The sequence below is a fragment of the Hylaeus anthracinus genome, unplaced genomic scaffold (genome assembly GCF_026225885.1).
Source record: "Hylaeus anthracinus isolate JK02 unplaced genomic scaffold, UHH_iyHylAnth1.0_haploid 0, whole genome shotgun sequence".
NCBI classification, from domain to species: domain Eukaryota; kingdom Metazoa; phylum Arthropoda; class Insecta; order Hymenoptera; family Colletidae; genus Hylaeus; species Hylaeus anthracinus.
Window position 1 is genome coordinate 17,683,256 of NW_026533254.1, and position 16,705 is coordinate 17,699,960.

Below are 16,705 nucleotides of genomic sequence, written 5' to 3' on the forward strand. Positions count from 1 at the left end.
AGAGAGAGAGAGAGAGAGAGAGAGAGAGAGAGAGAGAGAGAGAGAGAATCCGGTCCCCCTACTTTCGAGACCAGGGAAAGGCCGCACCCACGCTGTTCTTCAAGATCACACTGGGTCCCCACTGGCACAGCCCTGAGCGAGTAAGTAAACACACCGAAGTTCTGGTACTTGGATACGGAACGAGGCATTTTCCACGAGGTTGGATACCCTCGTGAAGCGCGAACGGTCACTAGCGTGTAAGTATATTCTACATACGCTGTGTATACCGAAACGCAGGCCTTCCAGTCGGATCATCATGAAAAAACGAGACGACGATACAACCTTCGTAAGACGGAAACGTGTAGACGGACACGTAAGCAGCAGTTATCGAAATTCGACTGACCGTATAGGGAAATCCCGTAGCGACGATAGTTTACTTTCCTAGACGCCGAGACAAGTTTCATTCCGTTAAATTGAGCGACGACCGCGTACAGGGTCGAACGAAACTCATACGAGATTGACCATTATTACTCCGATCACACGAGGCTTGCACAATATCGACAAAGTTGCGTTAAGTTTTACCCAGCAACACCTTCGCCTTAATATTATTATTAAACGTCTTTATTGTACACATGGGTGCAATGTATGTACATTGTTAATAAGTATAATTTGCGCAACGGCGAGGTACAACTAGAGCTTTGCAACCTAACCTCACTTTAGTCATCCGCTTGAGGAGCTGGGCCAATTTTTATGCGTGCCATTTTACGTCAGCGTTGGGATAAATAAACGTTGAACATCGCCAAGCATATCAATTTCTAGTAACTACATTTAAAAAGAGGATTTACTAGGGAACAATAAGGCATTGAAACAAAAAATAAAAGCTATATGTTATTCGAATGAAATTTACTCATCCCTGAGCAACGATGACGTACCACGATATTAGAATGCGAGACAATCAGAATGCACATGCTTGCCCAACGAATTGTTCGCTTTGGTCAAACCAAAGTCAACGCGTGGCAACGCAGCGCTACAGCTGTCATACGCGTCACGCATCGAGTCAAAGCTCAACTTATTCTACATAAGTGTTTTATAAGAGCCATTGGATTCTGTCTCGCTTCGAACGACGATACGTACCGATGGAACTAACCGGCGACTGCGGAATATCAAAAGTTTGTTTCTGGTAAAAAGCCATTACCGAGGTAAAGGACAACGTTGCGTGGCCAGGGTATTACTACTCGGCGCGTCCCCAACGTTAACTCGTGGCGTTCTCATGCCATCGCACTTCCCTCTCCCGAAATCCCAGACGGGAAAGTGAGTTTCGGAACATGATTGTTAATTTTACGTAACGCACGGCTCGCCTGGCTTGCTAGGAACAAGTTTCCCCTCCAGCTTTTACCCAGATCTCCGTTCGATACCAGGCTCGAATTTTCTCTGTTTCCCAATCCCCGTGCTCGGTAGATAAAAAAGAATCTCGTTTCTGATCACTCGCTAAATAGAAATTCTTTGCTGCTTATCCGTTAAACTGACATCAATTTTTGAAGGTATCGTCGAACCAACGAACTTTGAGGTTAGGTTCGAGTGCTTATTATTGTGCAAAATATATGTTACAACACAATACATGTACACAATAAATACGCGTAATGTGAAAAGTTCTCACGCTGTTCGTTAGGGAACGTTTTCGTTTGTTGAAAACAACTCGAGCCCCAATCGCCTCGACCGTGCTTTCGAAAAACAAACCGATATTATCAGGCGCAGCTATGTTAACTTTACAGCACGATAAAGAGGGGAGACGAGACGAACAAAGAGACGGAGTGACAGTGAAAGAGAGGATGGAGGGATAGGGTTAGTCTGTATCAACTGTGCACCCTTATCAATTGGAAAATTGGTGTGTGCAGTGGGAGCGGAAGAGGAGGGAACTCGACTACGTTCAGCGATGGAGGGGGAAAGAGCGATTAGGTTTACGCTCCTGGCAGGAACGTACGCGTCGAAGGGTTCAATTGGAGGGGGCTTCGAAGAAAGAATAAGTATCGAGTTATGCTGTAATTTTCCAGTTTTCGAACCAACGTTGAACACGTCGAGCAGCGAATCCTCTAAAGTCAGAAATTGTTTTAACGATCCCGCATTGTCTATGCACCCTCGCGAATTAGAAATTTCAGCCTACCGACCCGGAGAGGCCCTGATGGCGAGAAGGGTGCTCGTACAAAAGCCAGGGGCGTATCCAAGGAATAGAAGGGAGCCTTTGTGTGCACGCCGAGAGAACCAAGAGAACGAGCAAGTGAATCAGCCGAAGAGAAGAGAAGAGGACTGGGGCTGGCGAGGGGGAGGGACAGGAGGGAGGGGAGTGGGGGGGGGGGGAGGAGGAGCTGAGCGAAGGAGCGAAGGAGGAAGAACGATAAGGCGCTTAGGGCGCATGCGTCACTCGTCGTGGGCGTCGGGAATGTGTTGACACGAGAACCCGAGAGAACGTTGTGGCTCTAATGCCACGACGCCCGTGTTATCGTCGATGCGGTTCCTACACTGCGGATCCGCCCCGTTCTCGCGAAATCTGGGTCTCTTCCTTTCCATCCTGACGACAAAATTGAGTCTGACGTTGTCGATGGTTCGACCCAACCTTATCGAAGTCGACGATGATTCAGAAAATATTGTGCAGACGACGAGTCGAACAGGAAATCCGGGAAGCGAAACCACGCAGACTACTCCGTTCGCCGTTTCGTTTCTCCTGGCGTTATTAGTATCTTTTTTTAAATTACTGCCTGTTAAGTGGTATTCACGGCAGATCGAATCACGAATCGCGATTCACGCTTCGTAAAATACCATTTAGAGCTGGCACTGTAGGAATATTTTGTTGGTAGCGAACGCTACGAATCAGGCCCGACCTTAGACTCGACTGCGCCCTTGGCTAAAATTGTCGCACCAACCCTAGACCTGATATACATATTTTTCAGAAATATTCCAGAAATGGAAATAGTATAGTCAAGTATTGAAATTATTTAGAAAATTGTTGAATACAGAAAAATCCGATAGGCCCTAGTCGAAACTCGAATAGCTTCAACCAATGCCGACTACCTGGGTCGTAATTTCTAATTTAACTTTTCCCAACTACGCCGTTACCGAGGGCCTATTTTCCACGAAACTTTTATTCGATGCTTCGAGGGGTTCGCACTATCAAATCCTCGAGGTTGGACTGAAGGATATAGAGAATGGTGGCTTATCCCTGCAATAAATTTATATTCGCCTATACTCCGCCAACGTGGATGCAAAGGTGTCTAATTAATTAATATTTATAGAACGAAGCAAATTTTATTAAAAATGCAAAAATTATAGTTGCGCATAAGAAGTTTCGATTCCCAATGCGCTATATCGTATCAAGTTTTATGTATAAACAGAGCCCTCTACAAGCACTTTTGAAAAATTCTATGCATTTATAATAGACACTTCATAGAGCAGACACTTTTGTAAACATTGGATAAATAATTATACGATACGTTTAATCGAGGGAAATCCCTTTTAAAACAAAACGAATAAAATATCTGTTATCTGCGATCAAATAATTCCATTTGAAAGCGGGATCTCTGTACATCCACAAATTACTTAAAACTGCATTTACACGTGTGTACGTAAAGGCAGATGAAAACCCGTGATTAATAAACGATGGCAAGGATCGAAAAATGATTGCATACTGATACAAGCAACGATGTTTCGCTATCTATAGCTATGTACAACGAACTATTAGTGTTGTTTTATATGTACATATAGTCTAAACATGTAATTGATTGCACGTCACATGCGTTTAAATTTAAAGGGTCAAAGCAGCGTCCAATTAGAAATTTAAAGGATTGCGCTAAATATTTCCGTGAAGTTAATCGAAAGACTTTGTCGTTTTCGAATGATCCCAGTACCTCTCACTTTGTTGAATTCTTTAATAAATAACCGACGATCTATTTTGGTTATGTTGAGTGAACACAACGATAGGAACAAGCTCGAAAAAAGTTTGAGAAGAAAGCTTTGCCACGTAAACGTATATGTATGCTTTCGCGGAATATGCGGAACGCGCGTAAGCATTCGCATATAAACAAACTCGTGTCACTCGTCTACGTACATGTGTGCTTGTCGTATATATACGGATCTCGGTTGGAACGAGATAAAGGAAAAAGAATACGGTGGTTAAAATGAGAACAACGAATCGAAGAAAAAATCGTTGCGTACGACACTGGTGCATTTGGTGCGTTCGGAACGTGTTGTAAATCTTTCCTGTGCATGTAGGTATTTCACCACGCGTACTGTGCATCCTCTGTCCGCGAAGGACACTTATCAAAAAATCGAAGGTGGAATACCACAACGAAAGCCAAATACGAACCGAGCGGACAAAGAAGGGTGGGCAAAATGCGTGTCGAATGGTGGTGGTAGGTAGAAAATGAGGAAGAAAGGAAAACGAGAACGGGGTGGGGAGGTGAGGTAGGAGCAGGAAGCTTTTCGGGCGCGGGTAAAGGGAGAGGGGCTAAAAATTTCAAGTTCAGTCACCAGAAAAAAACGCGTTTGGGAAGTCTATGTAAAAAGCGAATGGAAGTGTGGGACAGCACACCGTTAGGGTGAGGTAAAGACAGGGTCGAGCGAGCGAGAGAGATAGAGATAGAGAGACAGCGCGCGTCCAAATTTTCGGAGGGAAAACTCCTGCCTACCTTTTACTGGGATAATCTGGGATTTTCAGAGTGATGTCATAGCAGAGTACGTTGGTTGCGCTAGGCGAAACCGACGGTCGGCGATGGCCGTGCAGCTCACCACTGAGAACACTGAGGTCGCTCCATGTCTCTCACTCGACCCAAGCCACGACCCCGCCCATTCTGGGCCTACTGATACTCTCGAGGCCGTATATTAAACCATAAACCACCGAATACGTTCATATATAAATATGAATAATATCGCCCGTAAACTACCAAAGATCTCGTCTGATATTCCGCGTAGTAGTATCTGCGTCGCAAGATTATCAGCGTTCTTGGTCACTGACGTCAAACCCTCTCACGAACTTCGGCTCTCTCGCCGTACGTTAATGGCGGCACCACCTGCCTGCATCGCAGTAGTCACGTTGCTTTCCATCAATATCGACGGAGAAAAAACTCGAACGGACACGATACTTTTAGTCGTCTTTTTACAAAACCTATAATTCCTTCTGCTTATTTCGATGGATAGTCATTCATTCCGAGGCTCTACGAACATACTGTCGACCAACGAATCTCTTTGGTACTTTCCATGGTGTTTAAAAGTCTGTCCCTTGTGTAAGCGCAACACATATGCGCGTATATAGCTTGATAAGTTTAAAAGATCGCCAAGATGGGAGAACCGTAAGTAAGTCGCTTTCCCTATCGCGTGTCTTTATAGATTGCTTCTCTTTCAGTTTATGTGGGTAGTCTGTCGTTTTCGTAAGTTATATCCAATTTCAGGATTGTATATTTTGTCAAAAAATATTTCTGTGAAACATGATTGACAGTAATCTACAAGGAAATTATACGAAACCGTGTTTCTTATTTCTGTTTCACATACTACATTATATACATATGTGTACATTCATTGTACTGCATTGTACTTGATTGTACTGAAGTGTGAAGGAAATATAACATCCTCTTCTTTTTCTCGACGAGGCTTTAGCGTTGTACAGATAAACCGCTAGATGGCGTTACTCTAACCACGAAGTAAGACGGAATCATTACGTTACTGATCATGTAATAGATCGACGTTAATTTTTCGAAATATCCAACCTGAATGTGAAGCTACAACTAACTTTCAATGCTTTTATACCTAGAAAGTAAGCCATCACGTAATTCTATGCTTACATCTTTGACAATAAATATCAGCATATGTTTCATTAATTATTGAAGACAAATACACTGCTAGTATGCTAATTTTAGAGAAACCAGTGTTCAAATTGGCACATTCTCCATTTTTGTCAGTAGATTCCAAGTATTTTCCATTCATTTTTTAGAAATGTGTTCGGATAAATATGGAACAAAACAATAAAGTGTACAAAACCAATTCTTAAATTCAGACCAATGTCACGAGGTGTCGTTTCGCTGCTTTCGACCAATCGTCTCGCCGCTACCTTCCGATCGTTACGTACAACGTCAGTTTATTTAATTACCGCACTATAGAATATAACAATAAAGCAGCGTGTTGAGCTAGAAAAAATTGTAACACGTTTCGTTCGTAACGGAAATTACAAAATTATATTTCCAACAAGATTTTTAGTGATACATAAGAAATTGCACGAAAAGAGCCGAAAATATCCGAATGGAAAATGACGCGATTGGAGCGATGAAGTCACGTGAATCGAAACGGTTTTCACCATTGGCGGAGCCCGAGTAGAGGGGAATGTTCGTACCCTTAAGATAGGCTCGAGTCTTCACAAAGGCCAGAGACAGTGTTGGAGAACGACTGTGCTTACTAGCACTAGGTTACCGAGTTCGATCGCAGTATCCGGTTTCAGCAAGTTTTAGTGTGAGCTAGTGAAACGGAGAACATAGGTTAAAAGTGAGAAGAAACGGAATAGAACGAGGCAGAAATTTACGGGCACCGATTAGGTCGATTATATGATTTTGAAATAGAGTATGAACGTGGTTTAGTGGGCGTGCATATACAGTCACGTACGCGATATTACAAATAAATTTAATTTCACGTTTGTGAACATATGCTACACGCGCGTGCGCGTAGTGAAAGGACAAAGACGAATTTTGCTGTCGAACGTGTGATCGTATCGTGAAAAATCCGCGGAGGGCAGCGAAAACAAACAACTCCTGTCCGCCATCTTGCGTCTCTCCAGCTGCGCTGAAAAGAAGTGGGAGAACTAGAACGACGCGTGTGCTTTTATTTTGTTTAGAGAAGAAGTGTAAACGAGAGGTGACCAACGGTCACCGAATGTGGTCAAATTCGCAAAAAACACGAATAGGGAGGACTGCGAGAGAACTCGAAGCAAGCGGGACGAGGTAGCATTGTGGTCGTAGAGGAGGTTCGTGGGATACCCCACCAAGTTTATTCCTCCGCGTTCCCCCTACCCTTTTGCCCTGGATCCCGAGATTGTTGCGCAGTTAAAAAAATCACTGAACACAACACCACCTAAAACTTTTGGTTTCATCTTTAGAAAGTAGCCCGCGGACATAACACGGTAAGTCTTTCTGTATATGTTAATCATTAAATACCATAACTCCTCCAATGTTTATACGGCTCCAAATTCACATAGCAACACGAACAGAATGTTCTTTTATTAGCAGTTCATCTATGATAAACATACTAATGGCCAATTTTATGAACTTGTAAATATCGAATGCATTCGTTATTTAACGCGATGAAAACAAATTTGTGTTTACATAAATATTCACGAAACCAAACAATCATCTTTCACAGAATAATTTCTTTGAACATAGACAATTTATCCTTATATCAATTAGCGAAATGCATACATAAATAATAATTGTGCCTAGCACATTGTATTATAATATTTCCAATGGCCTTGTTGGTCCTTTTCTAAAAAATATAATCTCCTTTCTGTAAAGGTTCAACAAATTCTATTAAAAAATGTTAAAATACAATATCCTTGGTAACAAAGTCAACATGTTATGAAATCAGAATAAATAAACTAATAAAATCGTCTGGTACTTATTGAACAATGTATCATCAAATTTGACGATTACCAAATTAAATATGGAGTACCTGATGCATGAGATTAAGAGACCGATTCGTTTTGCAGACGGGTTGGTTGACTTTGTAAGTGGAAAGTACAATAAGAAGCCATGACGAATTCGGCCCCTAAATTGAACAACAAGGTAGAACGACACGGTTCGCCAAATGTCGGCGTCGACCGGCACCACTACCGTCCTGGTGCGATCAGATCGTCGACGTTCTTCCACAATAGCGGAAGGTCTCATGGCAGAAATTCGACTGGTAGATTGAGCTGCAGTCCTAATTGTTCGTCCAAAAGTACAAGAAATTCGCCACTCCGGTACGATTACAGTCCTCGCGGCAGTCCAACGAACAGCTTTTATGCGGGCGCGAAGTTTTCCGAACCGCCGTCTCCTGCGAGCCTTCCTCGACCGCCAAGCCATTGGACGAGACTGATGGGCAGTTGTCAGCAAGCTGACAGAAGTTGCGACATTTCAAATCATCTGAAGATGATATTAAACGTCCAAGCTTGATACTCAAAGACCAACGGACCGCTAAACACGGTTACCAGCTCCTAAACGAAGAGACAGGTACGATATCATCGTCCTTCCTCTTGGACAAAGGATGTACTTTTTTTTCTTGTATGTGAAATCAAGCTACTCGTTTAACAAAAACTGGGGAAAGTGTTTACATGAGAATAACTGCGCGATAACACAATCTAAAGACGATTACAAGTAATATGCAACTAGTTCAGGGCACCAGTGTCTTCAGTTTCATGGGATGGATGCTGAGTGAGAACCATGTTCTTTAAGCTATTATACAAAGCATACAAACACTAAGGAGAAAGACGCGGGTGCGTCTGATGCGAACCGTGATTCAAGTATATTTAACTTGTATCGATTCTATTATGCGCCGTCTATGAAGATATAAACGTATGTATTTTAGATTATTATTATGTATGGTTAACTTGCAGAGACACATACACATATACACAAACATTGTTATATTATCTGTTTGACGAAATGGTACGAAGACACAAGCAAAGCTGCATTAGCTATTTTTAAAGACGGTAGCTATATTTTTTTTCTTCAAAATTTGCTACAAGGTTAGCACTGTTGATTATGGCAGTTCCTTTTATTCTTTTCTATTACGACCGGAATTCTTTCCAAAACAATTAGAAAAATCTTTACATGTTTTGTCGCAGAATTTAGGCTTTCTGTTCCATAGAGGATTACTATATACTTATTACAACATAGGTGGTAAACTTTAAGCATCGCGTATATTCATCTACTGCTCTTTAGCATAAACCTAGGTGTCGATTCAGTATGTTTCTGACTAATGATTATAATCGCTAATTAACTTGTCGTCCCAAGTTTTCGTTAAGGTTTTGATATTTTGGTGTTAATTCATAAGGTTATTGAATCTTAAAGGCATAATCCAATTATCCTTATCAGATTTTTCCAGTCAAATTTCTTCGTTTCTATCCATCCTTACTCTTTTATGGAAAGTATTCATATTCTGTTTGCAGCTTTGCAATAACTCTGCGAAGCAATATATAACGTTTAAATGACGAGTTTCTAATGTGTATACAGATGGATTAATTCTTTGGAATTTATATAATTCATTTGATTAAAGAATGAAATGAGATGGATTGAATGAGTATTGAATGATGGAGAAAACAATTGAGATGTATGTTGATACATGATAGTTGTTCATTTCTTTAGAATATTCACCATCGAGCAATATCTGTGTTTAAATTAATAGATTTTTATGAAAAATTCGTATACGTGACAAATTCGAAAAATTATTTTTTACATAATATATGAGGCATAACGAGAATTTCGTCGTTAGGTAATCAATGTAAAAATTATTTGGATAATAGTTTCGGTCATTTTCAATTATTTAACATCGTATTGAAACGTAAAGTTGCAAATTTTTTTTGTAGTTGTAAATGCGTATGTTTCAACAAACCTTTTTAAACATGAAATTTTTGCTTGATGGATGTAACAGTAAACTAATTCTTTTTTTTTTTTTTTTCATTGCTTACCTACGCTTTGACGTTACATTATAAAAGTGGTAACAATGGTTTTTAATTTCCTTGCATTTTTTTTTTTTTCATTTTTTTTCTGTTCCAAAACACAAGTACATTTAAATACGTAGACTGACCAAATTACTTAAAGTGGTGTTTTAACTAGTACGTTATCTTTTTTTTTCTTCTGTTTTATTTAAAAGAAGGCATTGTTTTTTTAAATTCCTACGTTCGTTTCATTCTTCCCTTAGTGTACTTTTCTTTCTCGTAAGTTAGTTTGTAGGGCGAATTACGAAATAAGTTGGTGTACGTATATGCAGATCTCAGAAACGAGTGCATCGAATGCGTCTGGTGTGAATATATGGATGGGAGAATGAGAGGGAAAGTGAGAAAAGACAGCAAAACGTGCAATTTCGAACTTTCGATTACTTTCTCCGTATTTGTAGTTTCGGTAAGGCAAAAATTTTAAACGGTATCTATAGCATCTCTTTAACAGCTGCGCGTCGCGTGAAGATGGTTGATAGAAATTCTGATGTAAAGTCCGATGAGAAGCTCATTGGTTTCGATCGGCAACCGGTTCTCATCGTACACGATCTCTCGATCGATTCTTTTTCTTTCTCGATAGCCGGTGCCGTGCAAAGGCTGGTAGAAGGAACAGTTTCGCGAAAAGAGAAAACGTCGCGTTCAGCGATGCGATTCTATTCGTAAATGTACGTTTTAAAAATGTCCACAGTTCACTGGAAATTATTATTTTTCTTTGAAATTAATTTAATCGTTAAGGTTGAAATTCCTAGTAAATACTGAAATGATTCTACATTGGTCACATTAGTCAACTATTTCCGTTCATTCGAAATCCCACAGATAAAAAAAAGTTTCGTCATCATTTGTGATAGCGACGGAGTCGGAAGATAACCGACATTCCGCGTGTTTATCCGGTAATTGCGAAACAGTTCTGATCTACGTTGAAGGGGATCTACGTCGCAATGATCGATGAAAATCGAAGAATAGACCGATAACAAGGCACACGGTTGGAAAGTAATTTTCGTCGTAGTCTGTTGATTCGTCGTCTTTTCCTCGTTTCGGTATGTCGGAATAAAGTTCCAAACTCGTTCGTTTTTTTCTCGTAAAATCGTTTCGTCAGAAGTTTAGTTTTTGTTGAAAGTTCTATCGATTCGAAGGTAATAGTTTTCAGCCTGGCAGACATTTCAGTATTTGCCCAGTGATTTTTCTTTTATTTTTCGGAGACTTTGTCTCGAACCCTTTAGTTGTTTAAGATCTGTAATTGTGAATACGTGCCAGGGATCGGGTAAATTTTTCATGAGAGTTACGAATCGTTCTCAAAGGCTCATCGGGCGCGAGGTAATCGAATTAAAAACACTGCCGTCCTGTGGGAGATCGATGAACCAAAACGTTGAAACGTACGGAGATTATCGCACAGACGCGCATCGATAACAAATTGTGTAAATAGACAGCGGTGGAAATTGTAATTTTGAACAGCACGTGTAAATGTCCTGTAAAAATTAGTGTACATACGAAACAAACAAACAGACAAACAAAAAAAATCCAACAGACACGTATTATGTATATGTATATGTATATACGTATACATACGAGTAAGGGGGAATTTAAAATGGTCTCGTTGGCAACGGCGTTTTGTTCCGTTCCGATCGAGAGCGTGACTAAAAGAAATTCGAATGTTTTGAGTGCAGCAATACGCGTACGGTTGCTCGAGTCTCGCGATATAAGCGAAAAATAGTCAGTATGTGCAAGATAACGAAGATTTATCAAGGAAAACAAAAGGGGAGGAAGAGAGACAGTCGTTGGGTAGCCAGGCTCGATTCGGGCGATCTTTTTTTCTGTGGGGCGTTCCGGTAGGGGGAACAGGCACGAACAAAAAAAAATAAAGAAAATGGCGTCCGAGAAGGACGCGAAACGAGGAGGCACGAATTACAATGTGAACTAAATCAACCAATCGATAATATTAATGGAAAAGAATGATAAGAAATTAGCTGTGATGATGACCCTATAGGTACTACTAATTTTTAATTGGTAACTGATCAACATATATATATATATACACACACACATATATATTATATATTATATGTATATGATAAACGATAAGGTGGGATAATTTAAGAACGTTACGAGTACGATAACAGAGTAAAAGAAATAACGGTTCTTTCGAGAGAAACGCGTCGGGTAACACGAGAGAGATATGGTATATATACGCTCCGTGTACGTTGTTCGAAACGAAGCAAAAAAAGTTGGGAGACGTTTTTCTCTGTCCCGAAAAATGGAGGGGTGTGACCAACCCCCTTACGCTCTTCAAGTGTTACTATTAATTTGTCGTACTGTTTTAGTGGTTAGAGATACACGCGCAATCGTGGGGAGAACGCAAATATAGTGCTCGAAAACGCGACACAATAAAGAGGGGGTGCAATGTTTACTGCGACAAGGACAAAGAAAAAAAAAAAAAAGTATATTATTTAGAAACTCTCGAGTACGTCCAATCGTGTGTCGCAATCCACCTTCGTGACTTTAAGATGAGAATATAGTTCGTAGTTCTAATTATAAGAGCCAACGAGAACTTGGGTCGTTTCGAAAAATGGGATCGAGGTCAAACGTGATTTTTATCCTCGTGGGATGCTTCCGGTTTTTTATTCACACTTTTTTCCGTTTCCGATTCGCGCGAGCGTTCGTCGTAGATCTCGAGACGGAGACTAACAGATGGACAAAATTCTTGTCCGAATCGAAAATAATCAAGTATAGGGACGAATAATTTTTTTTATCCGTTGTATACTTTGGGCAAAAGTAAACATTTGAATTTCAAAATCTAATCATATCTTACGTTGAAGAAATAATGTAATAGACGTCGCGTACGAGTCACTACGATTGTGTTTTTCCATGAGATGTTTGTCCATCTCTTTTCGAAACGGAAGGAAGTTGTTTTCTTATAGAAACCGAAAGGTGGAATGAGACAGAAAGAAAGAATGAAACGATCCATACTCGACTGGCATTTATTGTGATATTGTAACGTACAAAATCGTTCGTCGCGAGTTACACGAAAGATCGAAGAATAATCGATAAGAAAAAGATATAATTCTCGTGAAGGCTTCACGGATGTGTCATGGGTCCATTTTGAAAACAAAAAAGAAACTCAAAAGATACCAATGATATCCTCGAACATTCTATGGTCTGGTATAAATGCTTGCAGTAACGCAAACGTATTACCTTTTATCGTTTATATCGAAAATTGAATTCTTCTGATGATATTTTTTCGTTTGAACTTTTCGCAAAGTATAGTAAAAGTATATATATATATATATATATAAAATTGTGTATATATATATATATATCTATATGTACACAATTTTTTTCGTTCAATTTATTTGCAATAACAACTTTGACCTCCTTCTGTGATCATAAACACGAATATTGTATAATAAGTTACGCGTCGAAGGTTGATAGATTAAACAATTTGCTTTAATTTTGATAGTCGCGATTTCTTTCAAAAATATCGCCAGCGAATGTTCAGAAATGTAACTGTCAATAGGAATAGTTGACCCGACGCTCTGCAGACGTTCACGTCTTCGTGAACGCGGCATTACGAACTGCCAAGTCTCACCGTTTACACCCTGATGCATCCGTCGACGAACATTGCGTGACATATAAGTGCACACACGACTTGCCATGTGCTCTTGCATGTCTCGCTTAAACCTACATATATGTATCTTCGTACCTTTCGAACAATTTTCTTTTGCTGGTCTTTTTCGAAAATTCAAATCGTGTCCTGTTACGTAATCAAACTTGTTAAACCTAAAGAAAAACAGGAAACCGTTGACGAGAGTATTCGAGTGAAGCATACGTTGACATTACATATCTCTTTGGTTGTCCCGCCGAATTTTCCTGGCCCTCGTTTGAATTTGTCGTTACGTCAGGACGCGTTTCTTCGTTTCCTGGGCAAATTAGCTTTGGGAGCTTCCGCGAACAAGCGTCGGGGATTCCCCCGTCGGTCTTTGGATTCCTCTGTGACACGTGCAAGCACTCGTACGGATTCTTCCGATCGAAGGAGCGCTTGTTTCTTCCCAGTAAAAGCGAATCGTGATTTATTTTCGTTAAGCAGGTGTATTTTGCTTATTCCCGTAAACGAAATTCGTATATTTTCTTGATAAGTTTTAACTAAGTTTACCGAGGTGTGCTCTTCGTTTTAAAATCATCACATAATTTTTAGGTTAACGACATCGGGAAAAACAGTCTCTTGTTACTATTAACTTTTTACTTTCTTTTATTCGCGACTGCTTCACTTTAGGTCTGTAAGTAATTGATTAGAGTATATTCGGTTAATAAAATTTTCACGGTAACACTTGAACACTCTAGGTACGTTTTATAGCGTTCTTTGCGTCTTTTTTTTTCGGGGAAACTCGCGTGCAAACGTGTTAAGGAGCAGAGTAATTCTACGAATTTTTGCATATCCGTGCCACTTCTCGTAAGGAAAGAATACCGGTGTTTATCGAACGTTCTTTTTTTAAAGAATAGACGAAGAGTAAAGAATAAATAAACGCTCATGGAACAAAATGGAACCAAACGTCTTCGAACGACCGTCAAACAGACATACACACCGCGCCGCGAGCTTTTCTCAAAAGTATTTTTCGTGAAAGAAGCTCGTGGCACGAATTGTGTCGCTATATCATCGTATTCATGATTTCTCGCGCGAGAGCAGATAACGGAAAAATGAACAGCTCATCGATTTCATACAAAGTATGCACCGATCATATACAGGGACACAAAACACAGCCACACGAAACACTATGTCGATTAATTAATTAAGCCTTAAATTTAGAATTAAGTTGAAAAGGTCTGAGAAACAGAGAGCGGAGAAAAGGTAGAGAAAAGAGGGAGTGAGACGAGAGCTCTGTTGTTGATAACGCTCAATGGTCTACGTGATCGTTGATCGCGAATAATTTCTCATCGGATCTTTTCAAAGTTTTAATTTCGAGGTCGAATGTCTGACGCCAAAAAAAAAAAAATTCGGGGCACGCGTGCTTATATTTCCAATTGTTGCTCGAACTTTTTCCGTTTTTAAGACGATGCCCGTGAGACCGTGTGTGTGTTTCGTCATTCGGCCACGCAGGATCCGGCTTTCCGAAGGTCAACGCGGTCGCGTGTCGTTTCGTATTCGAATCGAGTCGCTTCGAATGCGACACGACACTCTCACGACCAGGGTTGCCATGAGTTGAGCGAAGAACGACGTATCAGAGTTGGACAAAATTATATCATATAGAGTAGAGAAGTCATAGGAACGTGCGCTCAATTTTCTTTCTCTTACTATTCGCGTCACAGTTTCTCCATCATTTTACTTACTTTATCTATACGTGTAATCTTTGTTTATCCATCGAGAAACCAGGAAGAAACAATATCGCGTTGCGTGGTCGCGCGAACGAAACACATCGTCACGTATGCATCGATCGATTGGAAACGATTTATTCGAAAAGCTAGGCCATCGTTGAGGAAACACGATTTTTACCTACGGTAGCAAGGAGAAGTCGCGTATCTATCGATTGTTCACTCGTAAATTCTCGTATTAAACGCATCTCTAACGAGCCTGTCGATGACAATATTTTTTATCCTTCTTCCTGCTGCTGCTCGTGAAAGTCTTTGCCGTGTATCGCCGCGACGCTCCACTCGACCATCTTCATTTTCTTCATTTTTATTCCGCGACTAACACTCGACCCTCCGTTGCATTAATTCTGCCTTTTCACGGGTAGGAGGTTTCTGTAATAGCATTTTTGTTTCCCTTGGCTTTTCAAGTCGCGAAAGGATCAAAGAACCAAGCCAAGCGAAGCCACATGTGCTCTCGTTTGGCTCGAACCTTTCGTTCGTACGTGGCTCGTGTACAACAATTTCTGTGAAATTAATACGTAAAAATGTGTCTGTGTGCATTTTTAAGTGGGCGTAATCGAGGCGCTAACGATGGTAATTTTATGTTGTCTTTCAAACAAGAAATTGTTTCTTGATTATTTAGCGTGATTTAAATAATACTCAAGGTGAAGAATAAGTAACAGAGGCTATTGATATATCTACACAAGGCAAATTTTATACTTTCGTCACGTATTTTATTAAGTTTATTTTTATTCGGTTTTCGTGGTATGCAATGGAAGGTTGAGAGTAAAAAATGTCGCATAATATGACGAAACACAGAGAATGGAGTTGCACAAAATTACACACACGCACGCGCGCGTGCAGTACACATACATACGGTGAATGGAGCGTCGTTTCGATGGACGGCCAACTGAAAGTAGGGAAAACGGATCGGTCGCCGTGGCGGCAAGAAAACGCACTGACTATTTTAGCGAATCGAGATTCGACCATGTACCTTGATATATAATATACCTTGCGCGTGTTTCAAGAAAGTATGTACGCGTCCGAGAGAAATGAAACGAGAGAATGTGTGTGCGAGCGTGCCAAAACAGTGAGGTTGAGCGAGTGAGAGAGAAAAAAAAATATATATATATATATACATATTATATATATTATATACGAAGGGAGAGTTTTTCGCTCTGGACGCAAAGAAAGAAAATAACAAACTGATGCGTTTTGTCCTCTAATCGTAAAGGTTCGTTTTCAAACGACGTGAAGTCTTGACTTTGCGATGATAACGGTCGATGTACAAATAATTTCGTGTCGTGACATTTATCGGCAAGACAAATTACTATTATTATTATTATTTGTCTTTTTTTTTCGGACTATACAAGTCATGACCTCGTGTCGTGATAACACAGCATCGGTGATTGGAATTTCATGCCAATATCCGACATTTAAGTTTTCACAATGACAAATGTCACGGCATTAAATGTCGTAAATTTCTGTCACGCGAAAACGAGCCTTAAAGATCGTTTATCGTTGATTGTGCGAAAAAGACGAATGAAAACAAACAGGGAGAGAGAGGTATTCCTGGAAGAACGCGTCCGTTTGGTCGTCAGTTTCTCGCACGCGCAGCGCGCTGTTATCGTTGCAACCGATACAAAAAAAAAAAAACAACAAAAATAC

General features: G+C 40.3%; 1 protein-coding gene across 3 annotated transcripts in view; it reads right to left on the bottom strand.

Annotated features, from left to right (window-relative positions):
• The window catches only part of LOC128886903 (RING finger protein 44), a 37,956-nt gene extending 32,969 nt beyond the window's left edge, over positions 1 to 4,987 (bottom strand). For all 3 annotated transcript variants that reach the window (XR_008459933.1, XM_054142193.1, XM_054142163.1), the window contains exon 1: positions 4,659 to 4,987. The gene's annotated coding sequence lies outside the window, so the exon portion shown is untranslated. The remainder of the gene's footprint in view (positions 1 to 4,658) is intronic.
• Positions 4,988 to 16,705: the final 11,718 nt, after the last annotated feature.